The 19,979-nt window shown below is 45.4% G+C and overlaps 1 protein-coding gene across 5 annotated transcripts in view; it reads right to left on the bottom strand.

The window, feature by feature from the left end:
- The window catches only part of URH2 (uridine-ribohydrolase 2), a 235,457-nt gene that overhangs the window by 166,515 nt on the left and 48,963 nt on the right, over window positions 1-19,979 (bottom strand). The window lies entirely within an intron of this gene.

A 19,979-nucleotide genomic window follows, 5' to 3' on the forward strand; every position in this document is an offset into this window, starting at 1 on the left:
GATTAGTTGGATGACATGTGGGTGTAATAAAGTCGGTTAGACTTAGCTGATACAATTAGACTAAGTCTCTTTACATTACTTAACTTAGGTTGTAGTACATTGTACTTCAAGTTACTCAATTAGAAAAAGCGTAATGAATAATTAAGAAGAAGAACATTGAGAGTTGTTTGCTCTCTATAGCCCCTATCTCTCTCTCATCTTTTTAACATGGTATCAAAGCCATGAATCCCCATGACTCCGTGAAGCGTGAGAAGCCTGGGAGCTTGGCATCGGCATTGCGGGAGCTGGAGCCTGAAGTCAGGATCTGGAATGAAGAGATCTGAAGTGGTCTACAGGAGAAAAGATAGCTGTCCTGAAATGGCCTACAGAAATGGCAGCCATAGCCTTGTTCATTGGTATGTATCTTGTGCCCGAGGTGACTACAACTTGTTGAGGCTTTTCAAGAGAGTTTTTTGCCACTTGAATTAGCTTTGTTGCATGAGCAATCAGTGGAAGAACAAAGCAAACCCAAAAACATAGCCAGATCTGCACCTACTTCAGAATGAGTAAATGGACAGCTTGAAGGGTTGATACGATGAAGGTTATGTAGCTCAGTTAGAAGCTAATCAAAGCAAGCATTATTGGTAGCACTAATCACAGAAGAAGCAGTCCCCCATTTGAACTTGGAAACCATTGTAAACAGGTTGAAACTATGCATGTACCTGCTTGGAATTGTGGGAAGTATTCAGCCCTGAAATGCTTGTATTGGGCATAGACAAGTACATGATATGTTTGGTAATGTATATGCCTTGAAGTTTGTGCATTTGGAATGATTAAAAGGGACTGAGAATGCACTTCTAGAATGCTTTACAGATCTGAAATTGTAGGCTGAAATCTGTCATTGGATATATGAGAGCTTACACTTCAAGTTTGGAGCATCCTGACACCTATTTCGTACTCGTAAATGCTTGGATGTTGGTCCATGAATGTAAGATGGTTTCCAGATGTAAATGAGCATTAAATCTGGAAGTTCAGGAGGGAGAATTTTCTCATTGGCAAGGGCTATTGGGACTTGGTTACAAGTGCAGAGGCTGAGCCCAAACACACCGACAAGAATGCAACTCCTGATCAGCTTAGGGCACATCTAGCATGGACTGAGAGAGCATCGTAGGGTACTGCATTGGCTAACCCTATGTATTTCTGATGCTATGGTTATGCAAATAATAAATTGCAGCTCATCGCAGGATGCATGGGATATTCTGACGAGATACTATGGTACTACCACTAGCACCAAAAAAATACAGTTGAAACAGAATTTTAACACAATGGACAGGAAAGGTCAGTCCATTCAGGACTACGTGACTGAGATAAAGACTATTGTGGATCAGCTTACATCCATTGGAACTGAGGTAGATAATGAGGATTTGGTGGCTGTGACCTTGAATGGTCTAGGGCCTGAATACAAGTCCTTTGATACGTCAATTTCAGTCAGGGCTGAAATGCCTGACTTTAATGAACTTGTATCCTTGCTTATCCATGAAAAAGTGAAATTGGGTTTGGCTACAAGCTCAAGTAGCTCTAAAAGAAAAGCTGCAGCTTTTTACTCTAATCAAAGAGGCCGTGGTTATTGTGGTAGAGGCTCTAACTGTAACAAGGAAACTCAGCAGCATGCATCTCAGCATGGACAAGGTCAGCAAGGATTTGTTGGTAGAGGTGGTGGATACTCCCGTGGGAGGGGGAGATCTCAGTCTAGGGGCAGAGAATCCTGGCATACTCATGAAAATGCTAATAAGGATAAAGATTGCCATTACTGTGGCAAGCATGGCCACATTGCAAAAGAGTGTTGGAAGAAGCAAGTTAATCGGAAGGGTAGATAGCAAGGTCACTATGCATCTTCTAGTCATGTAGAGCCTGATGTGCGAGTGGAGGTAGGATCGAAGCTCAGCACAGAAAACAGTAGACAGTAGAGAGTGAAGCACGACACCCAATGCAATAGACTGAAAAAGTGTTGCTGAAAGTACAAGGTACAACCCTTAAACCTTAGGGTTGTAGGGGGGTGTTCACACCCGAACACGGTAAGTGCCCGTAAGTGTGTGTCATACGCACATACGAAATAATACCATAAGTCTGGGGGAAAAAACCTCTCCTACCGAGAGTGAAAAGTGCCCCAGTATCCTACTGATCACCGACACTTCGATGTGAGCGTAGCCGTAAGTGAGGGGTGAGTGAAATACCCAACAAACCCCCCTCGAGTGAAGAGTGATCAAGAGTACAAGGATCATCTGCCACCAAAGGAGATCAAATTTAAAGCATGGCGTTATGCTTCAAATTTGTCACGCGGAAGAGCTTTGGTGAAGATGTCTGCCACATTATTGATGGTAGGACAATAGACAAGGCTGATATCACCTGCATGTAGCCTCTCTCTGACATAGTGATAATGTATCTCAATGTGTGTCATGCGTGCATGAAACACAGGGTTCTGTGCCACGGCAATGGCACTCTAACTGTCAATGAACAAAGGAGTAGGCTCCGTAACAGATACATCCATATCAGCAAGCAAGCGTCTAATCCATACACATTCAACTGTGGTAGTGAAAGCTGCCTTGTATTCAGCTTCACACGACAATGTGGCAACAGTGGACTGTTTCTTGCTAAGCCAAGATATGCAAGACGAGCCAAGAGAAAAACAATTGCCACTAGTGGAGTGGCGTGAATCATAATCACCAGCCCAATCAGAATCACTGTAAGCATGTAACTGCAGTGGTCCCCCTTTGGCATAAAGCAATCCAAGAGATCTAGTACCTTGCAAGTAATGGAAGACACGCTTAATAGCTTGCCAATGTAACATGCGTGACTGATGCATATATCTGCTCAGGGCTGAAACTGCAAACTGTATGTCTGGCCTAGTGTTGCATAAGTAAATAAGACATCCAACTGCTGGGGCATATGTGTGTATATCAAACAAATCACTGTCATCATGTAATGACAGTTTAAGTCCAGGTTCCATTGGTGTACAAACTGGCTTGCAATCCTGTAAGCCAAACTTCTCAAGAAGTTTACCAATGTATCTTGACTGTGATAACCCAATACCTCTAGCATCATGTATGAACTGAATGCCCAAGTAATAATGCAAAGACCCCAAGTCTGACATGTCAAAATTTTGCTGCAAATTTTGTTTGAATGCTGAAATCTTATCAGCATGTGTCCCTGTAAGCAAGAGATCATCAACATAAAGACAAATTATCAGCATGGATCCCCCCTCTTTACATACGTAAAGGGTAGACTCAGATGAGCTGTTAATGAACCCTTGGCTAAGCAAGAAAGCATCTATCTTTGCATATCAAGCTCTAGGAGCTTGTTTCAAACCATACAAAGCTTTTTTTACCTTGCATACCAAGTGTTCCAAGCCCTCAACTACAAACCAATGGGCTACTGTACATATACTTCCTCATGAAGTTCCCCATGTAAAAATGCAGTTTCAATATCCAACTGATGCATAGTCCACCATAATGAGCAGCCAAAGCAACCATAGACCTTATGGTCGTCATACGGGAGGTAGGAGCAAATGTCTCCTCATAGTCAATGCCTTTTTTCTGTGCATAGCCTTTAGCTACAAGCCTTGCCTTGTATTTGTCAATGGATCCATCTGCATTCCGTTTCAACTTGTAGACCCATTTTGTTCCAATGGCTTTCTTCCCAAATGGCAAAGACACCAAATCCCATGTTTGATTCTTAGTGATAGAATCCAATTCAGCTTTCATTGCTGCCATCCAATGCACACCGTTGTGCATCCTCAAAACATTCAGGCTCCTCATCATCGAAGGTGCTTGCTGCCATAACGAAGTCCATGGTATGTGCAGTATCATGCAAACGAGCTTGCCTTCTAGTACGACCAGCCATGGGTGCATCCAAATGACTATCTTTTATAGTCTGTAAATAGCATTTAGGCATTTTTCTTGCCTCCTGACTGTGCATAAGCTCTTGCTGAATTTCAGTTTCAGCACTTTGCTGAATATTCAGATCAGCCACAATGGCTGATTTTCTGCATTTTCCAAAGGAGTAGCTGGCTGAACATTGAGTTCACTTGCTGAAACTCCAGCTGAATCACCAAATGTAATGGGCAGCAGCCATTCAAATACATCACGGGCAGCCTGATATGTATCTAAACCAGCCAGGGACAATTCTGATTTTTCATCAAATAGTACATCCCTACTGACAAACACCTTTTTAGAAACAGGATCATAGAGTCTGTAGCCTTTGCTCTCACTGCTATATCCCATAAAAATGCATTTGACAGCCTTGTTATCCAACTTTTTCTTGAGTACCTTTGGAATATGTGCATATGCAAGGCACCCAAAGGTACGAAAGTGTCCAACAGAAGGTTTCCAACTGTTCCAAGCCTCAAAAGGTGTATTTTTCTTCAATGCTTTGGTGGGGCATCCGTTCAAAACATGGCAAGCACACATGATGGCTTCCATCCAGAAACTGTGAGGCAAGCTCTTTGCCTTCAGCATACATCTGGCCATCTCCATGAGTGACCGATTCTCTCTCTGCAACCCCATTCTGCTGTGGAGTATAAGCAGTAGTGTACTGATGGACAATGCCCTTCTGCTTCAAAAAAGAATTCAGCATAGAGGACATGTATTCCCCCCCCTCGGTCCGAACGAAGAGTCTTAATTTTACAACCAGACTGGTTTTCAAAAAGTGCAATAAAAGCCAAGAATGCATCATACACTTCTGACTTTTTGACCATAGAGTAGACCCAACAAAATCGAGTAAAGTCATCAATAAAAGTCACAAAATAGTAACATCCTCCCAATGACTTTGTCTGCATAGGTCCACATACATCTGAATGCACTAACTGCAACCTGGCTGTTGCTCTAAAAGCAACATCACAGGGAAACGACAAACGATGCATTTTTCCCAAAATACATCCTTCACACAAGTGCTCAGGAGGTCTCTCCAGTAGAGGTAATCCATCTAGCATCTGCGTACGCTGTAAGAGCATCAAGCTGCCAAAGTTCACATGCCCCATCCTGGTATGCCATAACTCTACCTGTAGCATAGCAGGAGTAAGAGTGGATGCCAAGTACGCTGACTGATCAATTGAAAGAGCATCCAACTCGTATAACCCATGACATAAAGTGTCTGTCAAGACCAAAGTCATGTGTTCTTTGTCTCTCACCATGCATCGGTCATCATCAAATGTGACCTGCAATCCACAACGTGCCAAAGAAGAGATAGAAAGCAAATTCTTATTTATGCCTGGCACAAATAAAGCATCCTGTAGGCGGAGAATAGAGCCATCAATGGCTGTGAACACAATCTCCCCAATACCTCTGACAGGGTATGATGCATTGTTGGCACACTGTACAGACTTGCCAACTGGAGCTACATGAACAGATACAAATAAATCTCTGCGAGATGTAGTATGCCTAGAAGCACCACCGTAAAAAAACCAAGTGCCTGCATCCCTAGTAGAGCTGAATGCTCGATCTGCCCAAGAGGTGTCATAACTGCATGTGTAAAAACAATAGTCCATGTCTGCAACAAAGGACGCGGACTCAATAGCAGTGGAAGGAGCATCAGAAAGAGACATCCCTGATTCATTTTTCTTCTCTTTGGCAATGCGCTTTCTGCACTCAGTAATGTAGTGGCCTGGCTTCTTGCAGTAATGGCATTTGCCCTTTTTGGTTTGCGTGTCCCCTTGTTTTTTGTTTGCCTGGGATGTGCCAGAAGTTCCAGAGCTCTCGTAAGTCCTTAATTTTGTTCAAGTGATCTTGAATAGAATCACCTTCATCCATTTTCAATGTCTCTAGCTCTTTCTTTAAGAAAGAGATGCGAGTCTCATTATTGCCTGCAAACATCTGCTCCAAGGTTAGCCAAGCTTCTCGTGAAGAAGCTGCTGAACAAATGTGGGGGATGATTGACCGCTGAACTGCCAATGCAATCAGCGACAAAGCCTGTGCATCCCGTGTATCCCATGCTTTTTGAGTTGTTGTTCTTAATAGAAGTGGCTGAAGTGGAGCAGGCTGAGGTGCCCGTGGTGTACGTCCTCCTAGAGGAGGAGTAGCTGGAGCCATAACTTCAGATCGGGCGTCTTCTCCACCGACATAATCCCAAAGATTTTTGGCCACAAGTACATTCTTCATCATGAAGGACCAAAGTGAATAGTTATTTCCATCCAATCTGTCCTCTTTGGATACATAGGTAAAAACATCTCCTCCCTGATTTGCCATGATTTTTCAATTACCGAAAATGCAAAAGAGCAATGTCAAAGCAAAACTTCATTGGAAATATGAAATTTTCCAGAAATTGCAAGAAATAACTTTCTCCAATTAGTGTACAGAGGTGCACTCTGTCAAAACTGTTTGTTATGCACGCAGTCCAACGTGCAATCAGTGTTCAGCAACACTGTACCAGCAAAATCCCCAAAATTTCTTGCCTCAAATGTGTTCAAAACAGTCTTTCTGTGACTGTAGCTGCAGTTCATATGCCAATATCCTCAAGAAACATAAAAGCCCCAAAATGTCTGATAAGTTTGGCCAGAAATTTGCATTCAATGTGTCCCAAACACGTTACTGAATGCTGTGCCTGCTGCTGCGTAGGAGTCCCCTCTTCCCAAAATTTATCTGGAATGAAAGGATAATGAAAACAATTTTAAAAAATACCTGATGGGCTGTCGTTGACGTGGCGCAATAGCACACGGCGGACAGGAGGCGTCAAACCCAGCGCTGAAAAGGGACACCCTGCTGGCGTGACAAACAGCACACGGCGAAGTGTTCTGGCGACAAACGGGCTGTCTGGCGGCACACGGCTGACGCTAACGGCTGACGGGCTGTCTGGCGGGACAGTTTGGACTGACCACACACGCAGGTAACTGAAGACTGGCAGGGCACGCGTGACGAGCAGGGTACTGACGATGCAGGCAGAAGAGCAGAGTACTCCTGAATGTTGAGGCTGGACCTGAGCAGAGAGTCCCGAATGCTGAACAGAGCTGAGCTAAACAAAGCCAATGCTGCTCTGATACCAAATGTGCGAGTGGAGGTAGGATCGAAGCTCAGCACAGAAAACAGTAGACAGTAGAGAGTGAAGCACGACACCCAATGCAATAGACTGAAAAAGTGTTAGCTGAAAGTACAATGTAGAACCCTTAAACCTTAGGGTTGTAGGGGGGTGTTCACACCCGAACACGGTAAGTGCCCGTAAGTGTGTGTCATAAGCACATACGAAATAATACCATAAGTCTGGGGGAAAAAACCTCTCCTACCGAGAGTAAAAAGTGCCCCAATGTCCTAATGATCACCGACACTCCAATGTGAGCCTAGGCGTAAGTGAGGCGTGAGTGAAATACCCAACACCTGAGACTGGTGAAAGACTCTTTGCTATGACTCATGTACGCAACAAGGGCAAGCAACAAGGAGAGTCGGATGATGTCTGGTATCTAGATTCTAGTGCCTCAAGCCACATGACATCACATGGCGAGTGGTTTGTTGAGCTGAAATCAGGTGCTAATGGCTATGTATGTACTAGAGATGATTCTCAACATGACATAGTACACACAGGGATTGTTCCTTTGGTTATGCTTGATGGCAAGAAAAAGCACTTACATGATGTATTGCATGTACCGCATCGATTACCAAGAATCTATTATCTATAGGTCAGAAGGTTGAGCAAAACCTGCAGGTACTATTTAATAGAGATGGTTGCTTCATAGAGGAGTATGGCAGAGGATGTAGATTGGATGCTAAAGGCCAGAGACATGGAAGGATGTTTACATTGGATGCAAACATACCTGAGTTGAATGCTACTATGTTTGCTTATGATGAGGCAAATATCTGAGACATTGATATGTGGCATAAATGGATTGGACATATAAATGTCCAAAAGCTAAAAAATATGTAGCATAAGGAGCTTGTTAAAGGGCTTCCAAGCTTTAAGTATGCTGATTTGGGACATGTATGCTCAGCATGTCAATTTGGAAAACAAGCCAAGTTTCCATTTGCCAGGAATATACTAAAAAGCAATAGGCCTTTACAGCTTTTGCACTCAAATGTTTGGGGACCGGCGCATAATGTATAACTTGGTGGGTTTCGATACTATGTGACATTTGTGGATGACTATAACAAGTACACATGGATATACATCTTAAAGCATAAAGATGAGGTATTAGACAGCTTTATGGATTTTAAAGCTCATGTTGAAAAAGAGCTTAACTATTATGTCTCATGCTTACGATTTGATGGTGGTGGACAGTATGTCTCAAAGGAGTTTGGCAGACACTTAGCAAAGCATGGGATCAGGAGGCAACCGACTTGCAACTATACTCCACAGCAAAACAAAGTTGCTGAAAGAAAGAACAGGGTGATTATGGAGGCAGCCAGAGCCATGTTAAATGAGAAGGATATGCCTTTGTCTTATTGGGCTGAAGCAGCACTTACGGTTATCTATATTATGAATAGAACACCTACTATAGGAATACATGAAAAGACACCTTATGAGCAGCTATATGGCTACAAGCCTGACATAGGACATTTGAAAGTATTTGGTAGTATTCCCTATGTTTATGTTCTCAATGACAAACAGAATAAACTTGACCGCTAAAGCAGTGAAGTGTATTTTCCTTGGATATTCACAGGAAAGAAAGGCACATAAGTGCATTTTTCCGACTACACGAGGGATATTGCTCAGCCGTGATGTCGTATTTGATGAGTTAGCATCTTGGTATGGTGCTAAGCAAGGTACAGTATATGATGACACTTCACAGGGCACGTATGCTGAAAATGGACAGCAAGGCACTTCTTCTATCAGTGGACCTACTCAAGATGCATCTAGCAGTGTAAGTCCTTGGACACGCAGGCTACACAGCCATGGGTCTCCATCCACTAACATGGATACGTCAATGAGGGGGAAAGATACAAGAAAAGAGAAGGTTTCTGATAATATTACAGGTCCATTGACTTCAGGTTATGACTCTTCTGAGAGGCTTGGCAGCGAGTTTGGCATACCTACAGTGATTATGACTCTTCCAAGAGTCTTAATAGTGAGTTTGGCATACCTGCAGTGGTTACGCCTAGAGATAAGCAGAGATATGTGCCGCCTCATGAGAGAGTAGAATCTAGTTCACATCCGTTGAGGAGATCGCAGAGAGAAAGGAAGCCTATGGATAGGCTTACCTACAGTGGATACTCAGTGAGACATATGCATATATGACAAAAGTGCTGAAATACAAAGAGCCTACATCTTTTGCAAAAGCAGTTAATGATGAGAACTAGTGCAAGGCTATGGATGATGAATATGAGGCTTTGCTGAAAAATAGAACATAGGATTTGGTTGAGTTTCTTGAGAGCAAAATGTCTATTGGATGCAAGTGGGTCTATAAAGTAAAATGTAAGTTTGATGGCTCACTAGAAAGGCACAAAGTCAAATTGATAGTGAAAGAATATGCCCGGCAATATGGGCTGGATTATGAGGAAACCTTTAGTCCGGTTGCTAAGATGGCAACTGTAGGGTCTATTATAGCATTGGTTGTTTCCAAAGGCTGGAAACATTATCAGATGGACTTTAAAAATGCTTTCTTAAATGGTGATTTGAAAGAAGAGGTTTATATGGATCAGCTAGAGGGCTATGTGCATCCCGACTATCGGTCGTATGTATGCAGATTGAAGAAAGAATTGTATGGCTTAAAACAAGCCCCACAAGCCTGGAATGCTAGGATTACTTCCTACTTGCAAACACTTGGATTTCAGCTAGGCAAAGTTGATCACAGCCTATATACCAGGAAAACAAAGACAGGATATGTGATTTTGGTGCTCTATGTAAATGATTTGGTGATCACAAGTGATGACATAAAAGCTATGTTGTAGAAAGAATTTCAGATTACAGACTTGGGAGAGCTGAAATTTTTCTTAGGCATTGAAGTTATGCATACACCTCATGGGATATTGATGATACAAAAACAATATGCACAGAATATGTTGGAGAAGTATGGCATGCTGGAATGCAAACCCATGGACACACCACTAGAGCAAAATGTAAAGCTGGCTATTGATACAATAAATGTGATAGAGAAATGTGACTATGTATAGACAAGTGGTTGATAGTCGGATCTATCTCACTATCACTAGACTAGACTTGAGTTATACACTTGGTTTGATAAACCAGTTTATGCAGCAGCTAAAGAAACCTCACCTAGATGCTGTGAGGAGGATTTTGAGATATGTGAAGGGTACATGGTCTTATGGACTATCCTATGAGCACGGTAAGCCTATTGAGCTTACAAGTTATTGTGATGCAAATTGGGCTAGCTGTATATATGACAGAAGATCGATCAGTGGATATACATTCGGTCTTGGAAGCAGCATGGTCAGTTGGAGTAATAAAAAACAACCTACTATGGCTCTCTCAAGTACGAAAGCAAAATACAAGGATGCAGCATTGACTACATGTGAGGCTGCTTGCATGTTAAGTTGATGGATGACTTGGGGATTTGTGTGGATAAACCAATCAAGCTATATTGTGATAACATGAGTAGTGTGCTTCTAACAAGCCATCTAGTTTATCATACCAAGTCAAAGCACATAGAGGTACATTACCATTTCATCAGAGAAATGGTGCTTGGAGACAAGATAGACCTCATACATGTGAAGACTGAAGACCAAGTCGCAGATATCTTTACCAAATCCCTTGGTAGAGATAAGTTCACTCATTTTAGATCGCTGCTTGGGATACAGGAAGTGAATTGAGCTTGAGGGGGAGTGTTGAGATACGCAAGCTCAGTCTACCTACTACCTACCGCCTCTATCCAACAAAAGATTAGCTAGATGACGTGTGTGTAAGAAAGTCGGTCAGACTTGGCTGGTATAGTTAGACTAAGTCTCTTTACATTACTTGAATTAGGTTACAGTACATTGTACTTCGGGTTACTCAATTAGAAAAACCATGATGAATAATAAAGAAGAAGAACATTGACAGTTGTTTACTCTCTGTTGCACCTATCTCTCTCTTATCTTTCTAACAGGTGACACAAATATAGCAAAGATATGAAGCAAGCAAGACAAGCTAAGGGGAACTGCCTTGGAGACTGCCACGTGCAATGCCACGAATATGGTGGATCGAAAGTCGACCACTCCAAAAGACCGCAAAAGGGATAAATGCGCACAGATGCATATTTACATGAGCAGAATGCCAATGCATAGGATAATGCAAAGGAAGTTGCAAGATGTCATGCTCATGCAAAATGCAATGCAACAGTGCCACTTGGATAGTGCCCTTGCAAGGGAATTTTTCACTTGCCCAAGTGCACTTTTAAAATCATGTCATCCTGACAGTGTGGATGAAGTTACAGATGTCCATAAGTATAATATAAAAGAAGAAATGAATGAATGTATGTCTAAAAACTATAAGCATCATCACTATCACCATCAAGAGAAGTAGCCACCCCCTCTAAAACTAGAAGGGAAAGCAAGAGGGAAGCACCCTTTCCCCGGCAATCTGAAGAAGTAGGGGAGGGTGTACCCAAGCTGATTCTAGGTAGAAGATACTGAAGAGCCGGTCAGTTGACCGCTTTGGTTATAATACCTGTAAAATTGTCTAATGAAGATACAAATTCTAGGTGGATAGTGCCTAGCCCAACTTGCTCTCTGAAAAAGTGAAAGTGGACTCCCATATGACGTGTCATGTCCGTGGTGTGATGATCCGATTGCCCACAATGACAATGACACTCTCATTGTCATAGTAGACAATGGTGGGAGAGTCATAAGGGACGTGAAGCACCACCAGTAAGCTCCTCAGGTAGATGGCCTCAGGGGTGCCATCGAAGAGAGCCCTACACTCAACCTTGGCCATGGAAGCCGCCACGGTCTCTTGCTTAAGTGGCTGGACCAAGAAATGGAAGTCGTGTCCAAGGTAAAGAGGTAGCCGCCATGGGAATACCGAGTGTCAGGATCTCCTGTCCAAATCAAAATCAATGCACCCTGCAAATATAAACCAGAACCATAAGTGAGGCCATAAGAATAAGTACTCTGTAAATAACGCAACACACGAAGACACACAATCCAATGTAACATCCTAGGTGTTGTGAAATACTGATTGAGAATGCTGACTGAGTAAGCTAAGTCTGGTCTAGTATGAATTAACCAAACAAGTTTCCCTACAAAAACCCTATAGACTCTAAAGTGGGACCAAGATCCAAAGAATACCTCGTACGGGACCTTCTAAGGAAGAGCCATAGTCGAGCACCGGTTGAGGATGTACACTGCAATGTTAGCAGCCTCAACCCAAAGGCGCTTAGGAAGCTTTGCTACGAACAACATAGAGCGTGCCATTTCCATGATTGTCCGGTTCCTGTGCTCTACGACTCCATTCTGAGAGAGGGAGTTGATTTTTTTCGCAAATAAAGTATGGCTAATTTTATTACTTCAGAAAAAACTTGAATACAAAGAAGTACTTGTGTTCAACAGACTAGCTGGAGCTGATGCAGAGTCACAAATATATCAGATGTACAAGCCTCTCAGGGCGGTCTAGGGGGGATGGGGGCAAGAACCCATGGAGGGGGGGTGTATCACCATCTGGGGCTGCCTGCCTGCATCACGAAAAACAGGTTCTGGCCGCCCCAAGTGCACATGAAATGAAACCAGAGCTCCTAACGAGCCCTAGACTCGCCCTGCACCTAGTCCCATCTGCCGCACGGAGGGAGTGGATGATGGAGGTCCAAAGCTCTGCTAAGGTCACCTCTACTGAAAGTCTCTCTCCGCCAAAAGCTTCCTGACACTGCACCTTCCAAATATGCCATCCAGTAGGACTCCCTATGATCTCCCATACCTCAGAGCCGTCCGCTCTAGGCTCCAGTACCTGGCTGATGGGTAAAGCCTTCAAACTAACCATTGTGCACGACCCTGCCTCAATAATGAATATCGTATCCTGCATCCCAGCTTTATATAGAAAATGATGGCCTTGGCTGACTGCCTGCTAGCAGAAAGCTCCCCATGAGATACATCCAAGGCTGGATGCTATACAGCGAAAGGATAGGTCATGCTCCTCTCCACACGAGCTGCGCGGCCTAACACAACCAAAGGCAATGCTTTGGGGTTTCCATAAGCTATTGTGTGCAGCGCTTATAACCTCCCTCCTGCATCTGGGCTAGCCAACTTTCCACCACCAAGCCTCCATGTGCCACCAGCCATAAGAAATACGATACCCTCCTCGGCCTGCAACCATCCCATAGGTGGTGCCAAAAGGTCCGTTAGAAAGGCTCCGTGATGCTATGCTCCGTCCAATGCCTGCTACGTGACGACGCCTAATCCATGTCCTCCTGCATCAGTACGTGTCTGTCAATCCTGTCAATGTACTCCAGGAACCTCGATGGCTTCTTGGCGACCATAGTGGCTGGTCATAGCCTCTCTCCCGAATCCCATTCTAGCTAATCAAGTGGCCTCCCCTCCCAGATCCAAAGGCACCACTCCCTAAGCTCCTTCTAGAAGGCATAAGGGTCCAGCCGCCATGTCTTCTCCTAAAGGCTAATCACCCGAATCCTCCTCCATGAAAGGATAGCTATCCCCTCATCCTGTTGCTCTCTCTCGAGGGCCAAACGCCCCCCCTCCTGCACGATGAAGAAGGTCCCAGGCGGAGCGCCGCCCACTCTACCTACCACCTGTAGGGGGATACCTGCTGGTGAGAACCTAGTGGCCCATACCTCCTCGGGCTCTACCGACTCTCGTATCGTGGGAGCAAGCCACTTCTGAGGTATTGCTGTGTCTATCTCCCTTCTCCTCAACTCCACTGCTCTCTTGCAGCCTGATACTCGGCGCAGCACCTCCTCGTCCACCATCCTGTACACCTCCCGCCATGCCTTGATGGTACAAGCTGGGACCGACCTCCCAACCAGCCCACTGGATGTGGGGGCGCTCGCCAATCGCTGCCCCTTTCCGATCTCTGACCTAAGGGTTGCAGATCACCGACTGACGGTCTATCTCCTCCTAGTAGCCTGGGGTTTCTGGATTAGGGCCTTACGAAAACTGTGCCACATACGGAGCATGTTGCGTAGTAAGAAGGGGAATCTCGGGGGGTGATCTGGGCTATCGTGAAGATCCATCTCAGGGACGGCCTCCACTCACCGCCAAGCCTCGGTCTATAATCGTGAAGACCCTCCTGCAATAGAACCTTCCAGGTTTGCCCTCCTGGTGTGAGGCCGCGGACTACTAGCTTGCCCAAGAGGGCCATACTCTGATACTCTAGGTCTATGATCCCAAGCCCTCCCTCTGACCGATGCCGGATGATGGTCTCCCATGCCACCTTGGCCCGGGAATCCTTGGAACCATCTCACCCGGACCAAAGGAAGTTCCGCACCAGGCGGCGAAGCTGAACTACACAAGATGAGGAGAAGCACCAATACGAGGCGATATACCAAGCCATCGCTAGGAGGACCTGGTTGACCATTAGGCTCGACCTGCTAGGAAGGGGCGAGCAGTACTCCAATAGGTCAGCTTCCTCCAAATAGAGTCGAGGACTAGAAGAAACTGCTAGGCAAGAGTGATGTGGAGTCCCACTTGGAACCCTAGGTAACGGACGGTTTGCCCTCTGCTTACCCATCAAAATCCTAGGTGAACGCCCCACTCCGTACTAGAGTCTGGGTCTGTAAGGAAACCAACCAACTTTCACCAGTTGATTTTTGCTCCCTTTGCAGTACAGAACACCTCAAGAGCCAATCTCCAACTCATTGTCCTCTATGTAGAGTGTTGTATCATCTGCATACTCTGAGTCTAGCAACTCTATCTCCTCTCTCACTGGAAGTCAGAGGCTGCGTAACACGCTCACATGTGACCTGAGGAACTGAAACATCACCTCTGCAAAGAGTAAGAACAAGTATGGGGCCAAGGGGCAGCCCTACCGAACCAATCTCTCCTGTCGAAACTCCTCCCCGCACCTACCACCTATGAAAACTCTGCTAGTAGCCAATCTGTAAAGTGCGGAGACCCCGCAGATCCATTCTTCCGGGAAGCCCAACCTCACCATGGTGCCCTCTAGAAAATCCGAATCCACCTTGTCATAGGCTTTCTCGAAGTCCACGAGTAGTAGAGCCAGTCCTTGCCCACTGTGCTAAGCCCACTCTGTCGCCTCGAAGAAGGTGAATACATTGTCTAGGATGCTCCTATCCTAGACAAAGCCTGTCTATGTGTCATGAATGATGTCTGGAAGCACAGGGCATGATCGCCTACCAATCATCCTTACTAGTGCCTTATAGGCCATTGACAATAAGGTGATCGGTCTATCACCAGGTGGTGATACTTTTTGCAGTTGCTTGCCTTATTTACTTATATAAATATTTTATTTTTATTTTCTTTAGTTGTTGTTGCTTTTTACCCCGAGAGTTCTCTTGGATTAAGCCGGGATCTTTGCATGGCCAGAAGAGGCAGTCATTGGGACAAATTGGACTAATGGTTTGTCTGAGCCTTAGGACCAACTCCATATTGAATGGGCACTAAAGAATAGAATGCCAGTGGTTTGGGACTGTGTGCTTAGCCACTGGAGATGGTGCAGGACAATGAGCCTGGCCAAGACAGAAGATACACATGTGAGAATGCTCACGGAATAAAAGTCACCGTAACTCAGCCACATTACACTTTTTGATGTGATTGCAATGATAACAGTTGCTTCGAACAACTTGAGGAATGCAAGGGTCACCATCCCTAAAATTTAGGGAGTTACTATTTTTTGACCCTAAGCATCTGTTCGTGTCATTACCTTCATTTTTACATGAGGATTAATTCTCTCATCTATTCCGAGGTCAAATTTTGCACCAATCATGGAGAATTTTAGACCGGAAGGTTATTACATGCATGCCATGTGACACAAATTCCAAAAGAGAGAGAGAGAGAGAGAGAGAGAGAGAGAGAGAGAGAGAGAGATCTCGGGAGGACTTGCTTCCCTGGCATATGGCAATTTCCTCTGGGTCTTTGCCATGACTTGTGTAACTTTTTTGTAGCTTAGTACTGGGATCTTACACACGTTGGCTTAGAGCCCTCGTGTATCTTGTAATCATGTAAACTTGTACCTTTTTTTCGTAATTAATACAATTACCTTTTGCGATAAAAAAGAGAGAGAGAGAGAGAGCATTTTTAAAAAAAAGTAATAGGCATGAGGGGCAGATCTGAGAATGAAGTTTTGAGGAGCTGAGAGCAGATTACTGCAAGTTCATCAGCTATGGAGAGTACTTCTTTACCTCTCACTTGTGTACGGAGGTAGAGCTTGCTCCCTCTGGTCAACTCTCTCTCTATTCTCAAAGGAAATGCTCTGCATGATGGGCTGATTCCATCGAAGGTATTCTGTGTTTTCTTTGCACTTCTGCTAAGGCAAGAGTCTCACTGTCCAGGTTCAAAAGCAGTTGTTGGCTTCTCCAATGCAGGAACTAAAGAAAGTGATGACCATGCCACACAGGAACAGGGTTTTTCAGCTCTGATTTAGTGCTGTTTGTGGGACTGTTTTACTGCTGGAATGATGCCAGGGTAAAAGGGATGTTGTTCTGGATATGCTGGACAGTAAGAACAGTAAATACAGAGTTCTGCAGACTGCAATTTTGCACATGAATTATTGAGTTATGGTCACATAAAATGCTTTCCTAAAAGGGATGTTACTCTGGATATGTTGGACAGTAAGAACAATCTGCACATGAATTATTGAGTTATGGTCACAGAAAATGCTTTCCTAAAAGGGATGTTGGTCTAGTCATGCTGTATTGTCCTTATGCAGCTGAAATTTACTCAGAAAAGATGAAAACCAACTGTTCACAGGTTATGTATTTTGAAACATTTCATTTTTGTAACTTTCCATCTTTTAATTGATAAAGAAATACCGAGAGGGGCCCTGGTCTTTGGGGCCAATCTGGTGTTGAGCGAGGGAGTGAGGTCTCTCTTTGTGTGTGTGTGTGTGTGTGTGTGTGTGAAAAGACCAAGTGTTAATTAAAGGAACTACCACTTTATGTGAGTCATAGACTGGTTCCGTGGTTCCATCCCCGGGATTTGAATTCTTTTCTATAAGAATTTAAGCTCGGACAGTTTTGGGTTAAAAGGCCATACACACAGGTTTTACAGAGATTACAGCACTAGAGAGATGGCAGACATGGACAAAGGCAAAGGAAAACTCCCTCATGAAAAAGAGAGTTCTTCTTCTGCTCATAGACACCGAAGAGAGAGTATTGGTGCACAGGTGTCGGCATCTTCTAGAATGGAGATTGAACCACAGGATGAAGAGCAAGAACAGGAGGACTTGTTTATGGCACAACTCCTCAGTATGGTTGGCTCTTTCCAATAGCTTGTAAAGAATCCTCGGATGCAAAAAATTTTGAAGTCGCATAATGAGGATTCTCAGGCTGAGTCATTGCATCATACCATGGAGCGCTCAAAAAGGCAAACCTCTAATGTGCGTGAGCATGTGGAAAAGACACCAAACATGGAGACACGTCGAGTGCAACAAAAAGCACAAGCATGGGATCGGGGAGTCAATGGTAAAGGCAATAATGCACAAGTGGCACGGCAGACTATTCCTCCTCAATTTACTACTTATCCTGGTTACTTTGGTGGTGGGTCAGCTTTTCAAGCAATGGCTGGATTACCCATGGGTTATCATGGATACTTGCCTAGAGGGCCACCAGGAATGATGCCTATTGAGGCAGTGAACCCACTTTATGCTAATATTGGTCTATAGCCCGGTTATCAGACTTTGCAGAGCCCTTATTTGATGCCTGGAGTACAAAAATGCAGCGGCTGGTTTTTTTCAGCCTAGTGGGCATATGGCAGCTAAGACAAGTCCCCCATTTGACTATAGTTTGGATTGCCCTAAACTACCCCTTACCCAACTTGACCTGAATTCAATCATTAGAGCTAACATTTTGAGAGTGGAAACGAGTAGAACTTGGATCCATCCACCTCTCCCTAGATCTAGGATGGAGCATTATAGGGATCATTTTCTACACCTCTCGAAGGATAGATTCATTGTTTGACCACAATACATGGACATACACCTCTCCCATGGTATGCGAGCTGCTATTGGGCAGACGCCTACCTCCTCTCACCAGCTATGGTTAGAGATAGGCAGATGGATGGATATTACAGTAGAGGAAAGGATATGTCAGCTCCACACTCAAGAGCCAAAGATGGAGGAACACTACATATGTAGATACACAATCTACTATGATATACAAGGGAGATACCACTGTCTCTTCCATGACGGCTTTAGTCCTCTTTGGCATGTCATGGAGTATAAGGACCATAGATGCTTAGGGACACTCAAAGCCAAAGATGGTGGAACACCACATATGTAGATGCACAACCTACTATGATATACAAGGGAGATACCAAACGGCTCTCCTGCCCATCATATCGCCCCGTATGATCGTCGTGCCCCGCCCATCTGATCGTCATGCCCCGCCCCCGCCCCGTCTGTTCGTCGTGCCCCGCCGGTACAGCGTCATCGCTAGCGACACCCCCCCTCGCCATCGACAGAAACAGCACCACTCTCCTCTCACCTTCGCCAGGGCCCCCATCGCTAGCTCCCTGCGCGCCACCTGCGCCCGCCTGCCCCCCCCCCCCTCCCCACCTATCTTTTTCCTCCCCTCCAACCCCCCGCCCCCCGCGTGCTGTCTTGCCGTGAGGCCCGGCCCTTTGTCAGGCTGCCACACCACCGCCATCAAAACAAAAATCCCCCCTTCGCCATCAACACCCCCCCTCCCCCCTCAGCAATCTTCCCCCTCCCATACAGCCACCAGCTCATCCGCCCCTGCCACCCGCCACACTTTCCCGAGACAGGGACAGCTGTTGCCACAAGAGTTCTTCCGCAGTGGCCCATGGTGCTACCTGCGAGTTGCGGAGCGCAGAGAGTTCCCACTACCTCTAGAGGTAGGGATCTTTGTGGTTCGTAAGTCAAGGAGGGGCAAGGTCCACCTACTAGCACCACCTGATGGACCAAACTATACCTTTTTTCTTCAGTCATCTTACTTAGAGGAGTGGACGACTACACACATTGAGGAGTTAAAGAGTCAGGTGGCGGATCACATCTCCCAGTAGATGGGAGATGAAGGATTAGCACTATTTGCACAACAATGGCCAGGTTGCATGATGGACATTAACTAGTGGGTTGGCGCCGACGTCCCACACTTGAGCAATATCTTTCGATCCCCCCCACAGTGGAGAGCGCCAAGGGACGTGATCGAGTGTCCCCTGGCACAAGCGGCCCGCTTCTACCAGTGTACAGAGTCGCGATTTTCAGCATGGCTGATAGATGCATTGATAGCACCACCTAGAGCATCTATCACCCCTATGGTCCGGCCGAGGGCCACCATGTGGGACTCGAGTTCACCATCCAGACCGGCGGCAAAGCGCACTTGCATGCCTCAAAATCTCTCCTCCTCATCTGCAGCATCCACACCGAGCAGATGCATGTTCGGTCAATCACAGGTTTCCCCATGAGCTTACATCTTGCATCCTGGAATCTCAACAGTCTCCACTAAAGTGGGGCACGTGGCTCCAAGAAGCTGATTGTTCGGCAGGAGTTGCAGCCTGCACTTGCCAGACGGATCGACATCTTGCTTCTACAAGACCACAAGCTCACCCTTGCCCAGGCTCAACGGGTAGGGAAGGTACTTCCGAGCAGCTCGCACACTTACTGGGAGCACACCATAGGTGCCCACGGCACGAGTGGAGGCGTATGCACCTCTATTGGCCCGAGTCTCACCACTTGTGTACGAGACCACGGGACGATAGTGGCAGGAAGGGTTCTATGGGTCAGACTGGATATTGGGGACTCTTGTATTGAAGTCCTCAATATCTATGCCCCTACGGAGGTTAGAGCACGCAGCAGGTTCTGGGTGGAGATTGCAGCTGGACTCCCAGAGGTGGACTCCTGGATTGTTGGAGGAGACTTCAACAACCTGGAGGCTTTGGAGGACCAGCAAGGTAGAGGAAGAAACTACCAGGGCATGGCTGGGGAGGAGCAGGAGACATGGGAGA

The sequence above is a fragment of the Lygodium microphyllum genome, chromosome 7, assembly GCF_053477565.2.
Source record: "Lygodium microphyllum isolate KBCC chromosome 7, Lygodium_microphyllum_v1.1.10, whole genome shotgun sequence".
NCBI lineage: Eukaryota > Viridiplantae > Streptophyta > Polypodiopsida > Schizaeales > Lygodiaceae > Lygodium > Lygodium microphyllum.